The following is a 20108-nucleotide window of genomic DNA, read 5'->3' as shown; positions in this document are numbered from 1 at the left end:
CGGTGGTTAAGGGTGTGGTGGAATTGTCTGCTGGAACAGCTGCAGCCTTTCCTTTCCATCTCCCTTTAATCAATTTAGCACTACCGTCTGTGAACCACACTCCCTCAGGGTGAGATGGGTCAAATGCAGCGGCGTTTTGAATGGGAGAGGGCTGTGGGGGCAGGTGATATTCATTGGGCATTCCTACCCTCCACAGAGACTCCTTAATCATAGTGGGGTTCTGTGCGGAGTCTGCACCACCCACCCTGTAGTGTATGTACAGTGCCCATTTCTGGGTGGTCATTTTCTGTGCTACTTCTGGCGGCAGCTCCTTTCCTTCCAATATGGGCTTAATAATTGGAAGGGGAGTGTGTATGGTTATAGCGCGATTTTGTGTTAGCTCCTCAGTCTCCCTTAGAGCAGTATAGGCTGCCAGGAGCACTTTCTCATAGGGAGTGTAATTGGCTTGCGATCCCTGCCATGACTTTGAGCCGAATTGTATGGGGCGGCGGGGTGCAGTTTCACTCTCTTGCCATAGGGCATAAGACATTCCCGTAGCTCCTATGGTGAGATACACGTGGAATGGAGCATCGGGATGGATTGGACCCAGAGCTTGGTATGTGTGTATTTCGTTTATTAGCTGCCGCAGCGCTTCCTCATGTACAGGGGTCCATTCCCAAACAGAACTTTTCTTTAGCAGATTATACAGTGGTCGGGCAATTACAGCAAAACCGGGCACATGTTTTCGCCAAAACCCTAAAACTCCCAGAGTTTGCCTTAGTTGGGACTTGTCCCCAGGTGAAGGTGCCTGGCTCAGTTCCTGTACAGTGTCATCAGGCACAGACCTCCGCCCTCCCATCCAGACAGCACCCAGGAACTTCACCTCATGAGAGGGACCCTGGCACTTATCTGGGGGTAAAGCTAACCCAAGATTTTCTAAGGCAGTCTTTACTAAGTCCACAGCTTGCTGCACTTCTTCAGTAGTGTCCCCTCCTATTAGGATATCATCTATATATTGCAGCATTTGGATACTAGGTGGCATGGTTAAACCATCTAGGACCTTTGACAGTGCCCCATGGCAAATAGTGGGGGAATGTTTGAACCCTTGGGGCATACGTGTGAAAGTGTATTGGACACCCTTCCATGTAAAAGCAAATCTGTTCTGGTCTGCAGGCTGTAAAGGGACCATGAAAAACATGTCCTTTATATCTAGCACAGCTAGCCATTGCTTGTTCCAAGTTTGTATGGTATTTACAATGCTTGCTATGTTGGGGACTGCTGCTGTTAGGGGTCCTGTGTTACTGTTTAATTTTCTGTAATCAATTGTGAGCCTCCATTTACCATTAGGTTTCTTTACTGGCGATACCGGGGAGTTGTAAGGGGAATGAGTGCGAATTAAGACTCCCCTTGTTTCCAGATCTTTAATTAGCTCAGTGACAGGCACTACAGCTTCAGCTGGGACATTGTATTGTTTTACATGAGTCACAGCTGATGGTGGGAGAGCAGGAGCTTGGGCTAGTAACCTGACACTATAAAGAGGAACTTTCCCCTCCTCCAGGATTGTTGTGCTGGGTTTGCAGCCAGCTCCGAATGCCCACCTTTCCCCACCAATGATTCCTTCCTTGCCCTTTAGGATGTCCATGCCCAGTATATTGGCATTCCCAAGTATCAACTCATGTTTCCTGGGCTGCTGGTAGGGGTTTAAAGGGATATCCAGTTTTACTTTGACCAGCGGGTAAGACACAATAGTGCCGTTTACTCCTGTAACCAAAACCTGCTTTCGGCCAGAAGGTGGAGGTCCAAGAAAGTTTTCTCTTTTAATCATGGATAATTGGGCTCCAGTGTCTACCAGGAAAGAGATAGCAGTCTTATCATTAACTGTTACTAAAATCCGGGGGTCGTTGTTATGATTTTCTCTCTCTGCCTGCTCAAGTTTACTTATACAGAGAGAGATTGGACCCCCGCTTGTTAGTTTCCCTGGTCAATTTCAACAAGCGGCAGCAGCTCCTGTAATTGCTGCCTTAGCTGTGCATGAGGAGGGTCAGAGCTGATGCGGGGAGCACTAGGAGTTACTGCTGCTTTCTCCTGCTCAACTCCCTTTGAGGCAGCCAGAAGCTTTAGCTTATCGGTTGCCAGCCCATGTAATAGATCTCGGGTGAACCCTAGATCCAAGCACCGTTTCCACAATTTAGTCCTAAATTCCCTCTCCTGTGGTGTTACTTCGCGTCTAGGCCTAAAGCCTTCCTGCTTGCTTCTATAATCTCCTTTTAAATTCCGCACCTTAACTTTAACCTGCGGTGCCTCAGTTTCCCCAAATTCTCGGAGATCCCGCAGCATAAAATCAAATAAGTCCTGATAGGTCATGCGGTGGTCCTGAGCATGATTTCTTGTGGCTAGTGCTATAGCCTTATAGGATCCGGGAGCCCCTTTTAGCACTGGTCTTAAATCTCCTGTCACTACCTGTTGTTCCCATGGGCTCTCTTCCTGCCTCCCATTTTGGGGACCCCCTTGACGGAGCATAGCTATTATAGCAACAGTTTGTAGGGCTCCTCTAAGTTCATCCCCATTAATCCATGGGATGCTAGTGGGTTCACCTCTGTCAGCGTGGTGAATTCCCCGAGCCCATCTACAGGCAAAGGTCCAGATAGACTTTGGACCCTCCTGATTCCTGGGGCTAAGGAATACTCCTGCACCCAGATTTACCCTGCCACACTCCCGGGAGGACAGTTGGGTATGGCCAGCTCCTGTGTCCCATATCCTAGCTAGCCACTCTATCACCCCTTCCCCAGGTCTCTTGGCAAATTCGTCCTGGATCTTTCTCAACTCTGCAGGCTCATAACTGCGAGTAGTAATTCGGGTGGGTCGGGGTTCTGTCCTTTTGCTAGTGGAGGGGTTATCTTCATCAACCTCACTCTCATCTTTCTCAGTTAGGTCCTTTTGGTATGTGATGATGGGTCTCATGTGGACAGGGGGATTCCCTAACTCAGGGGAGGTGGGACACTCATCATCGGAGGAGTCCCAGATGTCTCCATCCCAATCCTCCGGATCTACCCAGAGAGCAGCCTCTACTTTGGCTTGATTAATTTTTCGGGGCTTGCTCTCTAATCTCGCTTTCCTTTCTGCTCCCTCCCTTTTTATTATTGGAGCAAGACGTTGTTCTAATTGGTGCACATCATTGCTCAGCAAGCGCGCCCGGGTGTCTAGGTTCTGGCAGCGCCGCTCTAGCTCATCCCTCTCCTTCTGTACCCTTTCAAGCTCCATTTCCAATTTTAAATGGCTTTTACATGCTGTCTGCAGGGCACTTTTAAATAGCCAAATACATGCTCCTTTCCCCTTTCCCCTTTTCATTTTACAAGCAGTTCTCCAGTTACAGAACTGCAACCACATTTCCTCAGGGTTTCCCCACTCCTCTTCTAACATTTCTTTATCCCATTTAGGGTCAGCCCAACCTTCCTGGGCGAAACTCTTTTCTACCTTGCTAAAATCAGTGACAGGCTTCATGCTGCTGTATTTTGAACCAATATCACAAATCCTGCCGACTACGCCAATTCTGTCAGCCGACAGTCAGGGCAGTGTGTGCGTGTGTGTTACACCCAAGTCTTCAACTGCTGAGACACAGAGTCTCGTTGCAGCGGGCAGCCTAGGAGGCTGGAGGGCACCCTGAAAAGTAGTTTAACGTCCGTGACTTTACTGCTAGGACCGAGGTCCCGTCGCAGAGGGTAGCCAAACAGGCTAACAGACGCCCCAGTGTGTACAGGAAGAGCTTATTACGCTTCAGATTTTAGCTACTAGAATTTCATAATTCCTTCGCAGCGGGCAGCCTCGGGGAGACTGAGAAGCGCCCCAACTGAATTTTGCCACCTGGGTGTGACACAAATTCAAACGCCCAAGCTCTTCCTATACTATGTGTGTACTATACGCCTAAGACTTTAACTGCTGAGACCGGGGGTCCCTTGCAGTGGGCAACCTGGAAGAGGTTGAAAGGCGCCCCAATAAGTGTACAGGGAGAGCTTATTACGCTTCAGATTTCAGCTGCTAGAATTTCATAATTCCTTCGCAGCGGGCAGCCTCGGGGAGACTGAGAAGCGCCCCAACTGAATTTTGCCACCTGGGTGTGACACAAATTCAAACGCCCAAGCTCTCCCTATATCTGTCCCTTTATGACCGGCTGAAGTTCTTTTGTTTGTGTTCGGTTCGGGTACAGCAGCACGGGTTCAAGTCAGAAGCTTGACACGCACTGGCTTATTTATAGGAGAAAGAAAGAGAAAAGAAATAAAGAAACTTGGTTCAGTGTATATAGATATATATATTTTATAAGTGAATGAGGGCACCCCACTTGTTCCCAAAGTTTATAGCAAAATCACCTTACCAAAGGTGATTTACAATAGAAATGAAGCAGTCTGACTTTAAGAAAACTATAATAAAGTAACTAACTTACAACAGAGAGACAATTAGAGTGTACACATAAAGAAAAACACATTGCAGGTACAATTCTCACCCCTGCGTTCCAGACTTGGCGTGGCCAGCGTCTTTCTCTCAATCCCTCGGGAAGAAGTAGGGCGAGGTTGGGCGTCCCACGGACCTCGGGAGACAATCAATACCTGCCAGCAGGTGTAGGTGATTGGAGCTCAAATTGGGTGGGCAACTCAACCCTCTTTATACCCCTTGGGTCACATAGGCTTCTTCCTGGTCTTAAGTGGCCAATCAGGAAAAATGGCTTTGAATGCCAAGTTTCCCACGAAGGGTGCAAAGCATAATTCACACCTGGGAAGATGCAGACAATGGGCACCTCTGGTATGTGATGGGCGAAGATTCCTCTCCCGAGACAGTGCAGGCGTGTCAATTACTGATACTAGCCATCACGGCGACGGGAGGCCTCCCAGTCGTCAGCTAGCCCATTTACTGTCTGGTTTCTGTTTATGGTAGAATAAGGGACAGGCACCACACCTGCGTTCCCAGGGCATCAAAGGCTGACTGCCTTTCTCTTGCTCTCTGGGGGGGGGGGGAAAACAAGATGGGGCTCGTGGAAAAACAAGATGGGGTGTTGTGTCTGGCTACAGGCGCCCCCTCCCTCCGGCCCAGGTAACCACACATGCTGTAAAGGTAGGCACGAGAGGGAGTGGAGACTTAGCCCAGCACCAGAACAGAAGTACCTGGAAGATGGCCAGTTTTCATACTGGCTGTCCCACTGCCTCCCAGACAGGCACTTCGGTCTGGGTGCTACACACCATCCTGCTGCTCCCAGGGCAGGCAAGGATGGGATTCAAACCCACAATCCCAGGCTTCAGCAGCTGATGCCTTATCCAGTAGACCACTGGGCCACCTATGACATTATCCTGAGCACATGACATTCTCTGCTGCAGCCACTAAAATGAGACCTGAGCTTTTACAGCTTCCCTTGTAGGATTGTTGCGGTCCAGCAGGGCTTTGCCAGGCACTCACAGGCTAGGCATGACCACGGCCTGCCCCAAGATGCTTCCACTTCAAGGGCCCACTCCCACTATTCACCTGAGCATGGGCAATCATGAGGCTACTCCCGTGAGCCAGGGCAGCCCGCTCAGGTACTCAAGTGTGACACACCTTGGAGGACAATAGCCAGAGAGCAGCACGGGGCTGTCAGAGCCGGTCCCCAGGTATGGACCATCTTGTTGGAGATTAGAGCAAGTATGGCCCCATCAGCTCCAAATGCTGGAGTCACCTCTCTGAGTCCTCCCAGGAGCTGTGTCTCCTTCGAACTGGCCCACAAGAGAGCCCAGGGGAAAGGGAAACAGGGACTCATACAAGAGACAGAGGAGAATGGTGGGGGGGAGGGTAAATGAATACAATAACAGCAACTGCTCTAAATACCATATACCCATTAACCAGCAAGATCTAGATTATCATAGCATCTGAGGATCTCACAGTCTTTAGTGTATTTGTCCTACCAGCATCCATGTACCATAGGGAAGTGCTGTTAAGCTCCACTATCCAGAGGTAACACTAGACACAGACAGGCTAAGTGGCTCAAGGAAGGTCACAGAGGATGGCTGTGGCTGTGCAGCATTGAACCCACATCTCCTACTGTCCAGGCCCCTAACCACTAGACTCTTCTTCCTCTGGTCACACGGGATGGAGACCGGTGGAATCTGGCAAACCTGTGCGTAGGTACTGGTAACCCTAACAGTGGCCCGGAAAGACACAGTCCAAGGCTTACAACAGTCAGTGATCCTGGACCAAATGTGCCGTATCAAACACCTGCCGCCTGGGTAAATCACAGTGAGTTGTCCCCCCCCAGAACAAAAGCTGACTTGGCAGCCACAGGCTGGGTTGTGAGGCCAGCCAAGTGTGAGCGGGCAAAGCAGCAGGAAGGGTGTCCGAGGTGAATGGGGAAGGGGCGGGATTGTTAAAACCCACAAAATGAATGAACAGCAGCAGCCATAAGTTGTTGCTCTGTGTTTAACAGTAACACTACCAAGCACGTTCAATTTTAATATCCCGGCAGTGTCCAGGGGCCCTGAGCAGTAGCAAGCCCGCCCTGTGCCAGGCAGAGAGAAACCACAAAGAAAGATACAGTCCCTGTCTGAAAGAGCTGATAACCCAAGCAGCCCAGGAACGCCTGGGCATGGGGCAGGTTTGAGAGAATCCAGCAGGAATAGTTACTGCAGACTTTGTGCAAGACATGAGACATGATTCTTCCGCTCTACTCCATGCAGACACACATGTATGAACTGGAGTGTTGTGTCCAGTCCTGGGTACCACATTTCTGGAAAGAGGCAGACAAATAGGAGAAAGTCAAGAGAAGAGAAACACACATAATTAAAGGCCTAGAAAACATGACCTACAATGAAAGACTGAAAAAACTGGGTTTTGTTTTGTCTGGAAATGAGAACACAGAGGGAACATGATAACGGTTTTAAGTAAAAGGTTGTCACATGGAGGACAGAGAAAAGATATTTTCCTCTGAGGATAAGGCAAGAAGCAATGGGCTTAAATTGCAGCATGGGGGGGGTTGAGGTTGGACATTATGAAAAATTTCCTATCAGGGTGGTTACACACTGGAATAAATTGCCTAGGGATGTTGTAAAATATCCATCATTAGAGATTTTTAAAAGCAGGCTAGACAAACACCTGTCAGGGATGTTCTAAACCAAGGGGGTGGGCAATAATTTTTAATAGGAGGCCACTCCAAGATTTTGGTAAGTGGTCAAGGGCTGCACTTCTATGGAGGGGATGCAGGGTCTGGGACTGCAGGTAGGGTGTAGAAGGGAGCTTGGGATAGAGGACAAGGTTGCAGGAGAGAGTGTGGGGTCTGAGAGGGAGTTGAGTGACGTAGGGAGTTGTGACCTGGAACAGAGGATTGGGGTGCAGGGTCTAGGATGGGGTATGGGTGCAAGAGAAGGGTGTAGGAGGAAGTGCAGGGTCTGGGAGAAAGTTGAGACCTGCAGGAAGTGGGGAGAGGGAAATACAGAGGGTTTGGGTGGTGACCTGGGACAGCAACAACTAGACTAGATAGTGCTTGGTCCTGCCATGAGTGCAGGGGACTAGACAACCCCTCTAGGTCACGTCCCATTCTATGCTTCTATCTAGAGACATAGGAACAGCTGTTCTGCTCCCATGCAGCACCAGGGTAGGGGAGAACTCAGCACCGTCCATTTCAAAACAGGCTCCTACAAGTTCACAAGTACTCTGTATGCTGGAGGGCATGATCACACACAGCTAGTGGGGCTGACATCCCATTCAGTAGAAGGCAGCAGTGACACACGTGCTCACTATTACAGCAGAGCCATGCACACTACAGCGTGCAGACCTAACAACAAGGGTCGAAGAGGCTGTAGCAAAACCCAGTAAAACCCAGGACAAGAAGGGGAACACCCAGGAGACTTGCTTAGAGAAGTGAAAGCTCCTTGTGGGCAGAAATGTTTTAAGAGAAGCTACGCAATAAACAAAGAAAAACAGGAAAATGGTTAAACAACCTCCCAGAGCCTAGGAAACGTCCTCTCTTCCTGTCACTCAGATTCATTGTTGGACACACAAGCGATTCTGTAGCTACGGGGGTGCTGGACCTCACAACTGGCTGCCGTGCTTTGGATGTGCCACCCAAAAGCCATAACGCCCCGGGGGTGTCCAGACAGATCCCTGGACTTTGGAAGAACCCCAGCAGAACTTGGCCTCAGAAGATACAGGCCCCAGCGCAGACTAGGACAGGCCTTTAGGGAGTGCTGTGCAACTGCTTGTAGGGTGCAGGCAGGAGCAATTATATATGGAGCCCCCATGCTTTGACTTAAGAAGCTCCCGGCCAATGGGGTCATTAAATGGGAGAAGGGCAGCACAGGAGGGGTATTTTGACAGATGTGACTTGTGTTTTGGGCACCAAGCGGGTGGCCAACGCATCTTATTGTCATAGGCAATTCCAGAACTGCAGGGCCTCCTAGTGCAGCGCTGCAAGGAGACATTCGCAGAGATGATGAAAAGGACAGTGTCCACTGGAAACATCACACTTCACACTGAAAACCTTTCCCTACTAGCTGAGTGGATAATGAACATTAGCACAGCCATACTGGGTCAGACCAAAGGTCCCTCTAGCCAGGTGCTTCAGAGGGAATGAATTTTACACATACCCCTGGAGTCAATAAAGCCACTGTATCTCTCCATATATTCTCAACTGCTGTGTACAACTGATCTATGAGGTGACAGAACTAAGCCTTTCACAAAGTGGAGCGCAGCCTGTGGGTTGTATTTGTAGTCTGTGAGACATTTTGTCACCAATGCCCACTTGCAGACTCCACTGGTCTCCGTCCACAGAGGTATTTTTCCTACCAGTATTACTGAAGTGACACATGCGTAAAGCAAAGCACGTGAGATGAGGCGTGTGCTGATTGCACACAACATTGACTGTGAGAGCTGTGCGCTCCCACTACATCCAGACAAAGCACTGCTACAGATTGCACTTTTTTATTTCTGCCAGTGTTTTCATTCGCCCCTAATTCTATAATGGATCACTTTGTGTTGAGAAAGAATGAAAGAAGGAGAAGCAAGTAAAAAAATCAAAAACTTCAGAGGAAGAAGTACCAACCCAAAGAGGAAAATTGGTGACAAAGGCAGAATGGTAAAAGAGAGTTTGAAGTTGGATTATTTTGTTATTGAACAGAAAGGGAAGCCATTTTGCTTAATTTGCCAGGTGATATCAGCTCCAAAGAAACACAACGGCAGCAGGCATTATGAAATACACCATTACTCTCCCATAAAAAACCTTCTGGTAAGTTCTGCCCAACGTGCTCGACAGCTTTCGAATCTGAAGGAAGCCTTGGAAACGCAGAGGCGGGTACTTAGACAAGCATGAAAAGAGAGTGATACCGTGACCTTGGTAAGCTCCTGTAATGCTTGGTTACTTGCAAAAAAAATGGAAGCTATGCTCAGCTGGCGAGTTCGTGAAAGAATGCATCGTCGACTCCTCCGAGGTTTTATGCGACAGATTTAAAAACCAAGTGGAAATCACTACAAGTGTTAAATGTCTGCAAGCCAGTAGATGTTCTGTGAGTCGCAGAGTGCAAGATACAGCCACCGATCCCACAGAACAGCTTTTCAGACCGCACGTTCAAGTGTTTGCATATACTGGGTGAATGCAAAAACGTTAACGACATTGCTCAGCTCTGCAGATGGGCTCCTCGTGTTGACAGGGATCAGAACGTGAACAAAGAATTTTTAGATATCTTAGGAATACAGGGGTGAGCACAGGGCTCAGTGGCTATGTCTAGACTGGCATGATTTTCCACAAATGCTTTTAATGGAAAAGTTTTCTGTTAAAAGCATTTGTGGAAAAGAGCATCTAGATTGGCATGGACGCTTTTCCGCAAAAGCACTTTTTGCGGAAAAGCGTCCGTCCAATCTAGATGCGCTTTTGCGCAAAAAAGCCCCAATCGCCATTTTCGTGATCGGGGCTTTTTTGCGCAAAACAAATCTGAGCTGTCTACACTGGCCCTTTGCGCAAAAGCTTTTGCGCAAAAGGACTTTTGCCCAAACGGGAGCAGCATAGTATTTCCGCAAGAAGCACTGATTTCTTACATGAAATCGTCAGTGTTCTTGTGGAAATTCAAGCGGCCAGTGCAGACAGCTTGTGGACCTGACTCTTTGGGTGTGTCTAGACTACTGAGTTTTGTCGACAAAAGTGGACTTTTGTCGACAAAACTATACCAGCGTCTACACTACCGCTGAGTTCTGTCGACGTAATGTTGACAGAACTCAGCAGTTTTGTCGACGCTGGTAAACCTCATTTTACGAGGCATAACACTTTCTGTCGACAGAGTTCTGTTGACAGAAGGTGTTATTGCTGTAGGGTTGCGTCTAGACTACAGGGTTCTGTCGACAAAGCAGCTTGCTTTGTCGACAGAACTCAATGTGTCTGGACGCTCTTTGTCGACAGATACTTTTGACAAAACTTCTGTCGACAAAACCCGGTAGTCTAGACGTACCCTTTGGTATGACTTGCATAATACTCCAAGAAGTGTTCAGCCCTAAACTTGGCAAGGGAGACAGACTGATAGTCGCAATGGACAAAGTGGTGCAGATTGTTCACTTCACAAATGCTCACCCCCTGCATCACCGTCAGTGTGTGGAACTTGCGGGCAAAAGTGAAAGTTAACCTGGTGCTCTCCTGTGCAGTGCACTGGTAAGAAAGCAGCCAGCTGGGGCCAGGGCTCTGATCCAGCCCCCTTACTCCTGTTGTTCCCTATCCCCAAGCTGAGAACAAAGCCCCAGGCATGCATGCCCAGCAGCTGGGACCCTGGTGCACAGGGCCCGCAGGAAAGCCCCAGGCACACGGGGCGGCAAGAGAGCCCCAGGTGCAGGGGGATGGCAGCTGGGAGTTGGGACTCTGGTGCACAGGGCCAGCATCAAAGCTTCAGGCATGTTGGGACGCCAGGCACTGGCCCGGGATGCTGCAGTCCCCCCTACCCACACTCCTGGTTCCCCTTTCTGTGCCTATGGTCACTGTCCTCAACTCCCATTTGGCCAGAAACAAGAGCAGCACAGGGTAGGGTCACTAACTGGGACTGTTTCAGCCCTGAGTCCTTTCCCCCCCCCACCCCCCAAGAGGGAGGGTTGTAATATGACAGCACCTGTAAGAAATTTCAGTTACTTCCCCCTCTCCCCCCCACTTGTGGAGCAAATTTAAATAGAATATAGAGACCTCATCATGAGCACTGAAGTGCACTGGTGAAGCTGTGGTGAAGTCCTTGACCGTTTCCTGGCACTTCCACCAAAATCAAGCAGTTTCTGGCTCAGAAATCTCAAATGTACCCAGAGTTAGGAGATGAAAAGTGGGTTTTGGATGTGGCTTCTCTCATCAACATCACCTGAATGCCTTGAACGAGCCATTGCAGGGGAAAAATCACCTCTTGCCCACACTAAGTGCAGTCTGTAGGCCCACTTGCAGAGTGAGGCTCTTTTGGAGTGGGTATGGGTATCCAAGTCTGGCGTTGTGCTTCCAATCCTTGTGCTAGTGGAATAAACGCTGGCAATATAAATGGAGGCTGTGATGATGTAGCTCCCTGAGTCTGAAGATAGCCTGAACAAAAGGCCCTGGCATGAGCTCTGCCTCCTTCAACCCAGTAGACTGATAACTCTGAAGCCTAATGAGGATCATTTACAAGGAAATATCCAGAAACACCCAGCTAGAGCTCTTACCCCATCACCCCACCTGCAGCTGTGTGTTGGTCCTATATAAACCTGTAGCTATCTGCCAGTCTGGGACTGGCATAAATGAATGTAAAAATCACACAAAGAGCACAAGGATCTACAGGCTACAGCAGGACTGGGCAAAATACAGCCCCGGGGCCAGATCCAGCCTGTGGATCACCCTGCTGGGAACCTCAGGCACTCAGCTGCTGCTGTTTAAAGTCCTTAAGTTTCTCTGCTCTGCAGGGAGGGGGGAAACTGTGTGATCTCTCCACCCCCAGCCCAATGTTTAGCTTCTATTGGCCAGAAACAACCAGCCAATAAGAACTGACCTCAGCCAATCTCTCAGCTCCAATTGGCTGGAAATAACCAGCCAATCGGAGCTGTGAGATTGGCCTGGGAGAAGGGGGCAGGGCAAGCCTCTTCCCCCACCTGGAGCTGAGAGCCACATGGAGGGAACAAGCCTGCAGTTGTCAAGTGAGCTGGGGCTGCAGCAGGTAGGGAGCCCAGCCTGTCTTGGCCGTGCTGCAGGGCTGCTTGCTCAGGTAAGTGCCTCTCAGCCAGAGCCTGCCTCTGGCACCCCAGCCCCTCCTGCACCCCAACTCCCTCCCCCAGATCACCATCCAAACCCTCTGCAATCCCTGTCCCAGGTCACAACTCCCTCCTTCACCCTCATAGACCCCACACCATCTCCTGCACCCCCGTCCCTTACCCTGTGTGCCCTTCGGTAGGTACCCAGCCTCCATCCTAGACCCCACACTCCCTCCACAGAAAAGTGCAGCACCTGACCACTTTCCAAAATCTTGGAGTGCCCCCTCACCAAAAATTATTGCCCACCCCAGGGCTACATCTCCCTGTGTATGATCGGGGGGGGGGGGGGGAGAGGGGGAAGGAGGGAGGGAGGAAAGCAATGTTAGAGTCACTGCTGCCTGCCAGTGTGTAATTATATCAGTTGCACTTGTACATTTTATGGAGCTGTACTGACACCTTGTGGCCACGAGGGTAATACTGGTAAATATGTCCAATAGGTTTTCAAACTATGGGGTTGCAAACCAGTCCTGAGTTGTGGGTCTTGGTGCTGCAGGGGGATCAGGTGACCAGCAGGGCTGCTAAGGCAGCTTTCTGCCTGTCTGGCACTGCAGACTGCGCTGTGCCCCAGAAGTGGCTGGCAACAGGCTTGGCTCCTAGGGGGCAGGGATGGGAGGGGAGCGCGCACAGGGCTTCATACACTGCCCCTGCCCTGAGCACTGGCTCCACACTCCCATTGGCTGGGATCTGGCTGCAGCCTTGTCGCGGTGCCAGGAGAGGCAGGAAGCTGCCTTAGCACCCCTGCTGCACTACTGACTGGGAGCCGCTCAAAGTAAGCCCCCTTTCTGTCTAGATCACACAGCCGTGCCCCGCACCTCCGTCTGTGTGGGCCCAGAAGGAATAAAGCATCTGCTCAGGATCAAGAGAAGATGTTTCCCCGTGGGGCGGGGGTCTCACATTGGTTAATCACCTTCATTACTTTGTCAGTGGTAAACAGACATTGGATTAAAATTTCATTCTCACCCTGAGCTGGGTTTCCAGCCGTAAGCAGGGCCAGATTCAGAAAACCTTACGTACTCTATGACTCAATACAGGGCACCAAAACTTCACCCAGGGCTTGGCTGTGCTTTGGTCCCAGGCTACAGCTGGCTGATGGTAGGAAATGTTCCCTTCTGCCCAAGCAGGGACAGGACAGTCAGTATGTTGGGGTCCCCATTCTCCAGAAGGGAGCAACAGAGGTCTTCTCACCCCTCCAGAGTGACCGGGATGGCAACACAGAGAGGAATGGATAGTAGCAGTTGGGTGCTTCATAATTAGCCCAACAGCTGGCATGTGCCCACTCGAATGGTGCATCCAGACCCATGGGCCTTAGCATTCACAAGGCCTGTCAGCCCCCTCCCCGCTGCTGTTTTAAGTTGTCATAACACTCGGAGCCATCACTGGGGTGAGGACACTGGGATTAGGGCAGGAAACTGGAGTTTTCAAAAAGCAGCCAAAACAACAGATTGATTCAGGAAAGCAAGAGGCTGAGGGGGTGACCCAAAGCACCCCTTCTTCATACCCTGCACACGAGTGTAATCATCTTTGTGAGAAATGGGCCTTGTGAAGGATCATCTGAAAATCAACTCCCTGGTCAGTGACACCTGGGTGATACATACGCAACAACTGTACACAGAAAATTATTAATTTCCCTATATGTTGTTAGCAAAGCATGTGATACAGTCTCATGTTACCTTTTATCAATAAACCAGAGAAATATAACCTAGATAGGACTTGTCAGGGCTGTTCCCAACTCTGGAGGCGGGGACCTGCGTAAAGCTCAAGAAAAAAAAATCCCTTGCCTCTGAACGTCAGTGTTCTTGCGCAAGTACTCGTGGCCAGTATAGACAGGCGGCAAGATTTTGTGCAAAAGCTGGTCAACACAGTGCAAAGCTGAAGTCATCTTTGGCATTAGAAAACAGGAAACTTTTAGGCAAATCACAATAGTGCTCTGCCCCGTGCAAGTAGGGGGAGGTTCCTTTCCAGGCCAGTACTTGGAATGTAGAATCCAAAAGAGATTAGAAAATCACAAACAACACAACAAATCAAGGGACAGTTATGAACTAATGCAGTGTCTCCCAACCAGTGGTATAAGTACCCCTAGGAATACTCGAGACACGTCTGGAAGGTACATCAACACAACTGAAATTGAGAGAAAACTTTTTTTTTAAGTTTTACAGCGTTTTATTATTTTTTGGATGGCTGACACATGTGAAAGTGGGGGATACTAGGCAAATATTTCACTATTTGGTATGTAAGCGCTTTGGGGCAGGGACTATCTTCATTGGGTGCATGGAGCACTTGGTACAGCAAAACCCTGATTCTTGACTATGTTGCGGGAGTATCAAGAAGCTCCAAAGGAAAATAAACACTTTTGTGAAGTGTTGTAAGAAACCACTGTCACAAGACCTCATTTCACGGTATCTTATGACTTATCCTACTATATTAAATGTTAAACAACAGGTTTTAGGAGGATGTGTTTATTTGATCTTGTTGGGATTTCAGCAGGTTGATCCTGGGAATCAAAATATTTCAAATCTGATGCTTAAGATCACTAAACCCTCCCCTTAAGTTGAGAATAAGACAACTGTCAATTTTCTACTTTTCCAGTTTAAACTAAAAGCAGAAGAAAGAAATGGAAGAGACCTGCTGGGTAAAATTTTCAACCTAGCGTAAATCTTACTGAATTTCAATGGGAGTTAAACACAATTGTATCTATCACACTACCTAACCCAGCTCTCTGTGCCTTTGCAGGGCTTTGTCCAGTCTACTATAACATGACTCAAATGATAGAGGTTTTCATCATTTCACATTTTGTTACCAAGAAAACAAAGCCTTTAAAATTACTTCCACTATTACAAAACAGATGTTCTATGTTTTCACCACTGTAAATAATCTCCCATGTTATTTACATATTGAATCTCAGACCGGAGCTGGTTAAATATTTAGGAATTGTTTACAAGACAATTTTACCTCTCTATCAATTAAAAAGCTTTACTAAATAACACACATTACTCAACCAACTGTACAGTATATTGATTTACTCGTAGCATTAAAGAAATGCTTCAACAAACACCAAAGAAACACATGGAGATTTGCTATTACGAAGAGAATTTTTTATTAGTTACAACACTTCATTCGGGTAAATCCACACACAGTAATCCATACAGAAATATTCAGAAAAAAAAGTGCAAATTCTCAGTCTATGTTTGTAATACACCCTGATCTCAAAAGAAAAGGCATTTGGAATAACAAATGTAACAAGAAAAGGTAACCGATCTAAAATGCGCCTACATTCTAAACTGAGAGCCATGACATCAGGTACTGTGGGTGCTTTCATCTTGGAAGAATCAGCTATTGAGCATTCATGGGATATAGCTGCTACACTCACACAAGGAACCTGAGATCGGAATTGGGCTCGGAGTGCCCAGGGCTTCCCCATGCAAACAGCACCTCTCTCCCCTACATATGGTAGGAAGTGCTCACAAATGTCTGTGCCTTTTAAAAGTTCAAGGTCAAAATTAAACAAATACCCCCAGGAAAGCTGATTCAATCTCTCACTAACTTTTAGGATCAATAGTTTCCTGAGCAATAGCAAAAATCTCCTCCCTTGTGCTGAGGCCAACTATCTGGGCTTGGCATGGAGGACTAGAATCTTGTGCCTTAGGCTGTGGAGTGACAGCAGACATCCTCCAACCCAAACCCGGCAGTAGCCATCACTGCTTGTGCACTACAGTTTGATGTGGGGAGCAGAAACACCCCCTCCCAGGTTCCAGACAACACATCATCCCCTGCAGCAGAATAATGCTGAATTTGGGGCCTTGTGGAGAAAGGGAGAGAGAATTTGGCCCTCAATCTAAATCCAAAGGAATTGCTCCCATGGTAGAAGGGCAGTGTCTTGGCAAACATCTACTTCAGGTTAGACACTGCCTAGATGGAGTCTCAAATACAGCTCAAAGCAAGAAGCTGTAAACTCATAGGGGAGGTGTGCGTTGGGGTGGGGAGCTCATCTTATTTTAAGGGGTCTGTGTGGCATATCATATTTATGCCCAGGCATGGCCAGTTTTAGGGCATGTCTTTACTCAGCAGGTTACTTTGTTCATTCCTTAGTATTAGGGGCTTTGCCCTGGCTGAAAATAGCAGCAAGCACACTTTTGCTTTCCACACAAACATTTTCAGGAAGTATCTAGAACTCAGGGTGCTTCATAAACCATCCCTTGCCCTCAGCTCCAGGGAGTGAAAGCTAACACCAGTAGTGGGGTAGAGTTCAAGAACACTATGGGGGCACTGGCTGAGAGCAGGAGAGTACATGTTTTGGGCCCCAGGTAGACACACAGCTGTTTTCCTCCAAATTTCCAATCTCTGGCCTAGAAGCTTGGCATATGTGAAAGTTGGGGATAAAGGTGGTGTCTGAGCATTGCAGTACCAGAAAGCATTATTGCTGGCACCTCTGCGAATGGAGAAAATGCAAAGCGTAAAGCCCAGTCCAAAACTACACGTTGCCGGTAAGGGGATATTGTTGTGTTATTGCAGACTAACCCAGACTTCAAACCAAAATTAGTCAGCATTTAACTGACCTGAACCAACCGCACTGAGGAAGGAAATGCTCTCTTCTCAACCCACAGCTAGATATTTCACTAAACACAAGGGCAGAGCAATCCTTTCACTAATGGGTTAGAGATCAACCTAGTATAAGATTGACTGCCCCTCAGGTTCCTTCACTTAAGTTCTCTGACATATACACAAAGACAAAAAGCCCTGGGAGTCCATGACTGGACTTGCATTCTAAGGGTGCATTAGTGTACGCCTTCTCTTGTAGGCTTCACTCTGCCAAAACCCCAAGTCTAAGTTCCTCAATTTCCACTCAGTCTCATGGAATCAAAACATGAGCAGTAAGCCCTTGCAGGTGAACTGTATCGGGTTCAGCAATCAGCTGAAAGAGATCATTGTAGTGTATTCCATGTATTCAGTCCCATTTTAATAGGGAAACATCCTGTCTTCAAAGACAGAAGGGTGAGTAACTGTATTTCTAACTACAGTAAGAGGTCCACTTAAATTTTGTTTTATGACCTGCCTTGTCATTCAGTGTTGCACAGCCAGGAGAGCAGGGAAACACACATTAACAGCTTCCGCTATCTGCTTCTGCTACAGCTCAAAGTCTCCTCCAGTTATGACAAGCAGTGATGTTACCACTGATGGAGGTGGGTAACAGCTGTTGATTTCCTTTTACTGAGTGAATAGAAAGCACCTTACATTCTGGAGAAGATGGTACTTATACAAAAAACACAAATAGAAGAGGTGTATTCTAAATAGCCTCAATTTGCCTGACAAATGACTTATGCTTATTTTAAAGGATCATATCCTAGTCCCATGGAAGTTCTGCCACAGACTTGAATGGGACAGAGATTAGGCCTCTGTATTCAGCGGAAGGGGAGGGGGGGTAACCACTTCCACAAACAAATGAAACTAATCAAATCCCAGACACAATTAATCACTGGCTCTGTCAGACCTGATGAATCGCTCCAGCCTTTAAAAATGCATCTTATAAACAGGAAGCGCCGTAAGTCAGTAAACATCCAGACAAAAAAAAAAAAAGAAGCTGGTCGGTTTAGAATTATACCTTTCCCCACAGAGTTCAAATATTTCTACAATGAAGACAAAACTATTAAAAACACTCATAACTGAAACGAGACTGTGCACAATTCCAAAGTGCTGAGGCAATAGGTACAGCAAAAAGTTACTTAGCCATGAGGTAACCAGATGATCATCTTCAACATTACAAAAGTAGGGAAGGCAGAGAGAGGAAAGGAAACTGCTTCTCCAAATGGAATAGTAGGGATACTTCAAGCATTAGACACATCAGTGGAAAACAATGGTAGCAGCAGATTAAACAGCAGTAATTATTATACCCTTAGAATACAGGCAATCATTCTGGTGCACCACTTATCCACCTTCCAAAAAGCATGTCATCCATGAAGTATTGCTTCAGAAGTAGGGACCTAACCATTACCTTAAGAAACCCAGATTCTCAGCTCCACTAGATTCGTCAAGTCTCAAAAGCATACTCAAAGTTCTGGCATGCATGTAAAGATTTACACCCTAATTCTGGATTTGATTCAGACCAGGCTCAGCTAACCAGCTGCTAAGAAAGCTGATCTGAAAGCCTTACACAACTCTACATGCTACACCGCACGCAGCACTGACCTATCCACATACAGAACTCTATACGCCTTTTGCAATGTTTAGCTCTGTTCAAACTACGCACAAAAAAAATGAATTGTTCTCTTCTGAATTACAAAAAAATTCAAAACCCCAAGGACTTGATCCTGCTGCCAATGAAATTAATGACAATGCTTCTTAGTGGGACCAGAATCAGGGCTAAAGTTTAATTTCCATCAGGAAAAAAACCCCATGCAAAGTCCAAGCAGCAACTTAAATAGACTTGCCCCATATGTCTTTGGATATCTTCTAATGCTGTGCAATATTGTGAAAGCAATGAAGCTTCATTGCTTTCAACCATTTTCCACCCCTCCCTATCATTGCATTCAAACACAATCAAGGGAAAGGACCTTTTTGGCATAAGAGAAATTTCACTCAATTATGTGGACAATTTGGAAATCTCACTTAAAATAAAATAAATAAATATTGCTTGTAAATAAGAATTTGTGCGGTAGACAACTTCCTACAATACATGTACATTCATATACAACTAAAATACTTACTTATGGTCCTAGTGCAAAGCCTCTGTCAGCATGACATGTCCAATATCGGCACAAACAGAAAACATGTCCTTTTTATCTGCCTAGCTGAGTTATGTGCAGCATTGCTCTGCACTTTCCTACAGAACTAGCTATAAGGGTATAATGAAGTAGATGACAAAGTCAAAGGTTTAACAATAGTGGCACACAATGGTTTAAACTTAAGTGCCTCTTGGGTTATGGGAACTCATCTAAATACTGATTTAGAGCTGATTAATCAAAAAAAGGTATTACTAGAGTCCTATAACCATGTTTAGGCATTAGACACCATAGTATGTAGTTGTGTATTCAATTGTTCTACTTACTTATTTTAGTACCATAGTAGCTAGATGTCCAGAGCAACACATTTATTTTAGAAGTTTCTATCACCAGTTTAGCAAGACCGTGCAAAGCATTAATTCTGCACCCAGGGACATGAGCATCTAGAAGATGGTAAACAGTATGCTTTTTAAAATAGCACCTGTACTGGGAAAAGTGTAACAGCTTCCAAAAACCTTCCACATTAAGAAAACCAGGTTCTAGTCAAAGCAGAGTAAGCAACTAGTTAAGAATAGCTGGAAACTTACACTAACAGATCAATCATTAAAGTGAATTTAGAGGAAGGATCAAGTATTTGCAGGCAGGAAACATCAAGAACTAATCTGAAGATGCAACTTTAGGCACAGAAAGAGTGAAAGTAAAGAGGTGAATACACAGCCCCAAGTCCCACGTCTATTAGCTTCCACTCTCATAAGTGAGCAGAGAACATGGACACTATAATTTCAAGATGTTAGGGTACGTCTACATTAGCCCCCTAGATCGATCTACGGAGGCTAATGAGGGCGACCGAAATTGCAAATCAAGCCCGGGATTTAAATATCCCGGGCTCGATTTGCATGTTCCCGGCCTGTCACCATTTTAGAAACTGACTAGCCTGAAGTAACTGCCCGCATCTACACGCGGCAGTGAAACGGGATTCCGATTTAAAGCCCCTACATCGAATTAGCTGGTAAACCTCATTGCAGGAGGAATACCAGCTAATTCGAGTTAGGGCTTTAAATCGGATCCCATTTCACTGCTGCGTGTAGACGTGGGCAGTTACTTCGGGCTAGTTAATTTCTAAAATGGCGACAGGCCGGGAACATGCAAATCAAGCCCGGGATATTTAAATCC

This window comes from Pelodiscus sinensis, chromosome 1 (genome assembly GCF_049634645.1).
Source record: "Pelodiscus sinensis isolate JC-2024 chromosome 1, ASM4963464v1, whole genome shotgun sequence".
NCBI lineage: Eukaryota > Metazoa > Chordata > Testudines > Trionychidae > Pelodiscus > Pelodiscus sinensis.
The sequence above is the reverse complement of the archived record's forward strand: the minus strand, read 5'-3'. Positions refer to the sequence as shown.